The following is a 7,437-nucleotide window of genomic DNA, read 5'->3' on the forward strand; positions in this document are numbered from 1 at the left end:
TGGCTGCAGCCCTGTTTACCAACAGCGACAACGGGTACGAAGGTCTGATTAAACACGGCAAAGAGAGCCGCGCAATTAAACATTCCCTAGGCAAACGTGGCCTTTGTCACACTTCATCAAAGCCCGGACCAACACCTTTAGTTGTGTCGTACATAATGGGGCTGGCCTCTCTCAAAGAACAAGCCAAGTTGTTGAGCCACTTGCAGCAGCTCGGAAAGAGCCGCCGCTCGGCTGCAGTGTAGGTCTCGCCTGTTCCCTGGGAGCCATTGGGAAAGCGTGTTGCCCTGCCCTGGCTCTGCGTGTGTTGGCTTGTGCTGAAGCGCTGCGCCTGCCGCAGCTCCGAAGGTCGTGGAAGACAGTCCTGGATGGGAAGTGCGGGAGGAGCGGAAAAGCCAAGTGAGATCCAGGGGTTTCTCAGGCTTGTCACGTCTCGCTCCAGTCAGCTCCCTGCCTTGAGAACCGCCAATCCTTTCACTTGCGTTTGCAGATGCGTTGGTTGTGACTCCTGTGTGGTTGATGGTGGGGCGAGTTGGGGGCGTTGGGGTGCAGGCACTGCAGCTGTGGGCATGCCATCTTTCAGGAGCAGATGCTGAAAGGAGAAGTGTTGGGAAATATGTTCCTAGAATCATAGAATGGTTTGGGTTGGAAGGGACCTTAAAGACCATCCAGTTCCAACCCCCCTGCCATCAGCAGGGACACCTTCCACTAGACCAGGTTGCTCGAAGCCTCATCCAACCTGGCCTTGAGCACTTCCAGGGAGGGGGCATCCACAGCTTCTCTGGGCAACCTGTTCCAGTGTCTGACCACCCTCACAGGAAAGAATTTCTTCCTAATGTCTAATCTAAACCTGCCCTCTTTCAGTTTGAAGCAGTTGTCCCTTGTTCTATTACTACCTTATTCTCACTACCTACATGGTCTCCAGCTTCAGTTCAGGGACAGTGCTTCTCACCATGTCTGCCCAAGATGGGTAGTCCAGTGTGGAGCTGTATTGTATGGCACGTAAAGATACCACATGTGGAGAACCCCTTCCAGCTCACCTGCCCTCTGTGACTAGTTGTTGCCCATGGTGGAGGACGATCAGCTACACTGTGCTCATGCAGTCTATGTGTGACGGGAGCCCGTTGAGCACAGCTTTCCTTTCCTAGGAGAGGAAGGCTGTCAGATGCGTCTTTAGAAACATCCTTTGTTTTGAGGGACAGTCATGATTTCCTGGCAGGTCAAAGTCTGTGCAGAGGGAGGTAAATATGGCCAAGTCGCGTTCACGGAGCTTGTCCAGGTCCACCTTGATCTCTCGGATCTCTGCCAACTCACGAGCTGATTCTGCAGTTAATTTTTTGAGAAGTGGGTTGGTTCAGTCACAAAAGGTTTTCCTTGTGGTTCCTGCAGGAGGAGGGAGATAAGTTGGCCCAAGATGGAAAACGTTTGTAAGACCGTATTCTACAAGATTACTAGTGTAGTGGGGCATCTTGCCCGTTATCCAAGTTGCTGACTCTGCTGTAGGCATCATGGCTTACACAGTACAGTAAATGAGATAAAATGTCCCTTTTTAAAAGGGGAAAGGGAGAGTTTAATATATGCATAGGGAAACTGTGCTGTCTGTGACTAAAGACCTCAGAGTCGCAGAGGGTGTTTTATCAGGTCAACCTGCAAGCCCTCCTACCATTAAAACTTCAAAGTAGATTTCAGACTTGATGTTTATTGAAACCTAATCAAAATAGTTCTGTAACTGACTAATTTTGCAGTTAAAATTGAAACATCTCATAAAAATAAGCTAGAACATTTGTCACACTTTTCATTTGCAAAGGATGCTGTCGCCTATTTTAATACGAACAATTAATTTTGAGAGTTGCTACCAAATCTCTATATTAATCTAGTCAATGTGCAATAGAGAACCACCTGTCCCTCAGTGGCTATGAGGTGTGCAGATACTGGAGAGACCATACGAACATGCAGTGCAGTCAACAAAAATGCCTTGAATTTGGGAACTTTGAGGGCGTGAGCCTCCTGCAGCTCCTGGTTAATTTTAACAGACCAATCCTTGAAACGCTGATTTATTTGTTTTACTGCAGAATTTGTGCTTCAGATGCTTAAGGGGAGCACTAATGAGAAATTGGAGGGTCCCTTGCCTTTGAAACTGCTGCCTTAGCAAAATAAAGCTGAGCTGAGTTCGTATCTGCTTCTCCTTTGGTTCTTAGGCTGCTCTTCCAAACCCCTTTCAGTAGCTGGTAACGCTGCTCCCAAAAGAGACTTTCCACTCAAAACTTTTTGAAGAAACTTGTGCCATTCAAACGGTGGGGTGGGGTGGAGGGCACAGACAAAATAAAACACTACCTCTTTAGTTTGCAGGTTGAAACAAGCCTGTGTAATTAGATTGTTAATCCAGGAGATTAATTTGACGAGCTGTTTCTTGGAACTCTGTGAAGTTAGAAGAATTACCAGTGGTATCGGAAACATTAACTGAAAAACACAGAGGCGGCTTTTTCTTATTTATTTAGGTATTTGGTACCACATTAAAACCCTGTTTGTAATGGCTTGGTGGCAGCAATACTCTGTAGTCTCTCTTACTGTGTTCCTGCAGACAGTAAGAGATTTGGAGTAATTCCCTTGGCAATTATCATACCATAGAGCCAAGTGGCCTGAAGCAGAAGCAAAACTGAATGTACAGCCAGAAGTGTTTTTACCTTTAAGCCCAAGCCCTCTCGGGCAATCCAGCCAAATTCCATTCCTAACACCTTATTTGCTCCCACTTTCTGTCTCCTGAGATCAAATTTCCTGCATGTGACTCGAGATGCTCTCAAGATGGGGAGGTTCAATGTGAGCTTGAAGAAAAGTGTGTGACCAGAAAGGTGGAGGAGCCTCTCCCCCAGCACTTCCAGTGGAGAGCGCAGTCTCTTCTGTTTACCCTTGTTGGTTGGAATGGAAGCGTGATCTGGAGAAAAAGGGTGGCGAGCTCAGAGAGAACAACCTGGAAGCCTTTCTGGATTTCTTATAGCTGGACCTAAACGTGCAGACTATAACGAGTACCAACAATGTAATGGTTGCCAGAGAGGGCTCTTTGCTGGAGGTGGTACCTGGTGGGGGTGACTAGAGGATGTGGGGGTGGAAAGGTATGCCTTCTTGGTGGGGAGAAAAAGTGGACAAAACTGTACGTGTACCTCCCTCTGCAGGACCTGGATTTAGGAAGAGGGTAGGACTTAGAAATTCAGGGAGTTTTAGAAATGCCTTGCTGTTAGCAGGTGCTGCATTTTTTTAGGTGATGAAGATGAATGAATGTCTGTTCTGCAGTCTCTGGATATGTAGGTAGAACTGAGTACTCACCTTGTCCTCCTTAAAGAGTAGGAGTGAGCCTAGCTGTGCAGGTTAACCTGTAATCTCGCCACAGAGCTGTGCAGCAGAGATCTGTTAGCAGGGCTGAGATCTGTGTTAACCTGAAAGAAGGGATAAGAAGGGTTTTCTTCTCTCTCTTTTTTTTTTTCCCTTCTCCGCAAACTTATTCTGCCCTGACCAAACAGTGGCTTTTCTTCTCTTATTCACATTCTTCTCTGAGGATGAGCAGTGTGAAGGTCATGAAAGATGTACCCTGCAGAGCAGAGGTCACTGTATGCTCTTAAACATCTGCCATGATGCAGACAAAAAGAGTCCCTGAAAAAATTCAAGGGTGTTGTAGTTTTGTGGACCCCATCTTCAGCACCAGCAGTTTGTAGAGAGGTAACTTGCATTTGCCACTGGAGATCAGTGTGGTTGTACAGGGCTGGATCTCCTCCAGGCTGGGAGAAGCCTGGCTGCTCTGTGTCTGGAGGTGGTTCACACCATTGGCCCCCTTACAGGCTTTCGGGGCTTTTTGAGTTTCTCTGGAGCAACTTTAACTGCTCTGTCTCAGACTCCCTGAGGGAAATGTGGTGGTGGGGGAATATAAAACTGCAAGGACTGCCTTGTGAGTTTAGAGTTGCATTTTTATAACACAGTGTTATCTTTAGGGCATAAAGATTTGATATGTGCAAATGAAGATGAAGTCATAATTCTTGCTGCTTTTGTGGCGGGGTTTGTGGCACAAGGGTTGGGCCCTTGTCCCCAGGGAGTGAGGCAGTGGGAAGGAGTAAGTCCCTTGTCTCTCCAGGAGAATCCAAAGAATGCAGCCCTATCCGTTTGGGATCTGACTTGGAGCAGAAACAGACAGCTGGTCTGGGGGTGTCAGAGGTCCTCCATTCATGTCCTATTTCTGATTGCTTTGAAAATGGCTGATCTGTCACTGACTTCTCTGACAGAGACACTGTTTTGGCACTGAACCCAGTGCTAGATCTCCTGGTGTGTGTGCCTCTGTCTTCTAACACTGCTACAGGGGAAAGTAGATGCACCCTATGATTTACATGAGCTCAGCTGTCCTGTGTGCAAGCTTTTTCTTTTTTTAATTTTTATTACCATAACATTAGGATATAGTACTGGAGGGGGAGGGGAATGGAGCCAAGGTGCTTAGAGAAGGTAATTCTGACTCTTTAATTGTGTAGGTGTTAAATAAGAAACTCTGTTATAACAGAAGCTAACTAGTCCCATGCCTCTTGACTGAGAAACCTCACAAGGAGCTTTTCTTTTCCTCTACTTTGGAGAGAAGTGTTTCTTGGTGATAGTGCAAAATAATTTCTAAGCACTCGGAGTAACTGTGCAGCATAACATCCCATCCCATCCCATCCCATCCCGTCCCATCCCATCCCATCCCATCCCATCCCATCCCATCCCATCCTTTGATCTGTTAAACGTGAACTTGAAGGATCCCTACAGCATCCTTTGTTGCAGCATTAGCACTTGCGTATTTCGGCGATGGGTATGTTGAAAACACCGAAGATTGTGCTGAGTGCCAGTAGCACCTTTCCAAGAGAAAAGGAAAGGAAAAGACCTTTCATCTTTGCCTGGTGGAGGAGATCTTGGTTTAATGAGCTGTTTGTGTTAATATGATTAATGCAAGTGCACTCCAGCACTTGGCTAATGATTGAGTTGTATTTTGGCTCTCTCTTTCTTTTGTCTTTTTTCCTTTTCTGTTTTCTACAGGTGACAGGGGCCTGTATTTGAAAACTGACATGTCTCCCTGGCTATACCAGATCACTGGCTGATTCAGTTTTGAACGCTCTGGGTATGAGAAGATGCTAAAGGTTGCAATTGTTGTATGGGGATTTTATTTAAACAGGAAAATTAGATAAAGGGCACTTGCCTGTTAATTAGTCAGTTAATTCACTCAACTAACTGAGTCTGGTCCAAGCAGAAAGGGAGATATTTTTTATTTTATTGAAACTAGAAATTCTCTCTTCGTAGGGAAAATGCCCCATTTTGAGCAGCCAATTGTGATTTTGGTGATGCTCTCTGAGGCTGTTAGCCCAAGAGCCCTGTCCCCAGGAGTCTAGTTAGGGTTTAGCTGTTGCTGGGTTCTTGCCTTGCCTTGGAGGGCTCAGACAGGTATTTTACATCCCTGACTCCAGAGCTCAGCCTGCTGAAGCCTGGTGAATTATGCTGGCTATGCACGTGGCTTGAGGGCAAGGAGTTGGTTGTGTTATTCATAGGCGCTCCGTTCCAGCGTGCCAAAGAGCACACTGGGTACTTGTCTGCAAAGGCAATTATTTCACAAGAAAGTTGCTGCAGGGAGCAGCAGGAGCCAACGTGGTTAATAGAGAAAAAAGATTTCCCTTACCTTTTTTTTTCCCCTCCCAGTGTGTATGTCCCTCTTAAACCATTTTTCAGCCTGATCTTGCCTCTGAAATAGGTCTGCTTCTTCTTGCTAGGCTAGACTCGCCCATAGCATGAACTGTTAACTGCATGGGGTTATTGCAGGCTGCTGCAGCTGGTGAGGAACAGGCAGCAGACTGCATTTCCAACCTTGTTCTGGGTGAACATCAACTCTGCACTTCCCACAGCAGGTGAAGTGAAGGAGAAGGGGTCAGAAGAGTGTCCCAAAGTGGAGTCTTAAGAGGTAAATGATGGCTCCCAAAATTGCTGTATTTCAGCACAGGTGGTGCATGCTGCTCCCTGGGTCATCCAGGCATGGGGAACACGGGAAGGGGAGACTTCACTGCACTAAGGGTGGACTTGGTGTTTCCCTTTTAGAAATGAGGAGTGCTTCTAGCTGGTCTTGGATTTAATGGATAAATAAATAAATAAATAGTTGGAGCTGCTAGTTCTGCCATGGCAGGGCTCCAAGAGTGGTAACTGGCATCACTTGTTAGTGGCACAGGGCACAAACTGCAGCTGGGTGAGGATCGGTCCCCAGGTGTTTCCCAGCTCACAGGGACTGGAAGAGGGAGCAGGTGACAGAGCTTTCTGCCTTGCAGAGGGTACGAGCATCTTTCTTCTGATCAGTTGTTGCAGCCACTGTGGATATGCTTTCTGAGCTTTATATTTAAACCCTGACATCTTCCGGGAGAGCTGGTCATCTCAAAACGCCTGTGTGGGGTGGGGGAGTGTCAAAGCAATGTATTTTTTTTCTTTTAAGGTAGGACTGTGTGTTTACCAGACATCTGTGTTAAAACTTTGTCCTATTACTTTATGTACTGTTCTCCATTAAATAGTATACACACCTTAGGTCCATTACAAGAGCTGTTGTGTAATAAGAGAGGGTCTTTTCAGGAAATATTACCTGTCTGACCTCCCTGTGTCTTTTTTTGTGAATCAGTTGGTGGCAGCTTCGGTACCCATGGCCCAAAGCTGCTCTGGGTACTGCCCATCGTCACTAATAATGTAGTTTTTGGCAGACTGAAGGGGTTTTATACTCATCACAGGTGGCTCCTCTTTGTCAGCCTGGGGAGAAGACTCTTGTTTTCTCTTTCCAACTTGATGCCTGGCAGGTCCTCTCAGGCTGTTGCAGCCTGAAGGCTGCGTGTGAGGTGCAGAAGGAGGGCATGGCAATTAAGGGTCTTGACCTGGGAGGCTGCAGCTCCGACTGAGTAACACTTGGTGATCTGCAAGGTCAGGCTAAAGTGACCCGTAAACAACCCAGGGGTGCTCATTACGTGTGCTGGTGCTGGGCCTGTTACATCACCAAAAATGGCGTGTCAGGAGTTTTGGGCATCCGCTAAAGTCAAATGAGCATAGAGTTGGCATTGTCAAACATAGATTTTGAGGACAAGGAGGCTTTTGCCATGTCCCCCTAGCTCCATTGAGCAGCTTGCTCCCCTGCATGGTGGGTCCCAGGCATTCCCTGGATCTGTGGACTGGCAGCCTGTGCCAGCAAGGCAGCTGGAGCAATGCTGTCTTTGCTCTCTCCTGATTAACACAGTCTCATGACTCACAAAAGATAATGACTTTAGCCCAAGGAGTTACAGCGGTGGTAAATCTGGGCATTACATGTATCATCCTTGTTCTTAACAGCGCAGCGTAAACATCAGAGTGGGGAGATGGGCTTTACGCGAGGGATATTTGCACTGCTCAAGTGTACAACTCGCCTGTGGTTCAGCA

The sequence above is a fragment of the Antrostomus carolinensis genome, unplaced genomic scaffold (assembly GCF_000700745.2).
Source record: "Antrostomus carolinensis isolate BGI_N321 unplaced genomic scaffold, ASM70074v2 scaffold20706, whole genome shotgun sequence".
Taxonomy (NCBI): domain Eukaryota; kingdom Metazoa; phylum Chordata; class Aves; order Caprimulgiformes; family Caprimulgidae; genus Antrostomus; species Antrostomus carolinensis.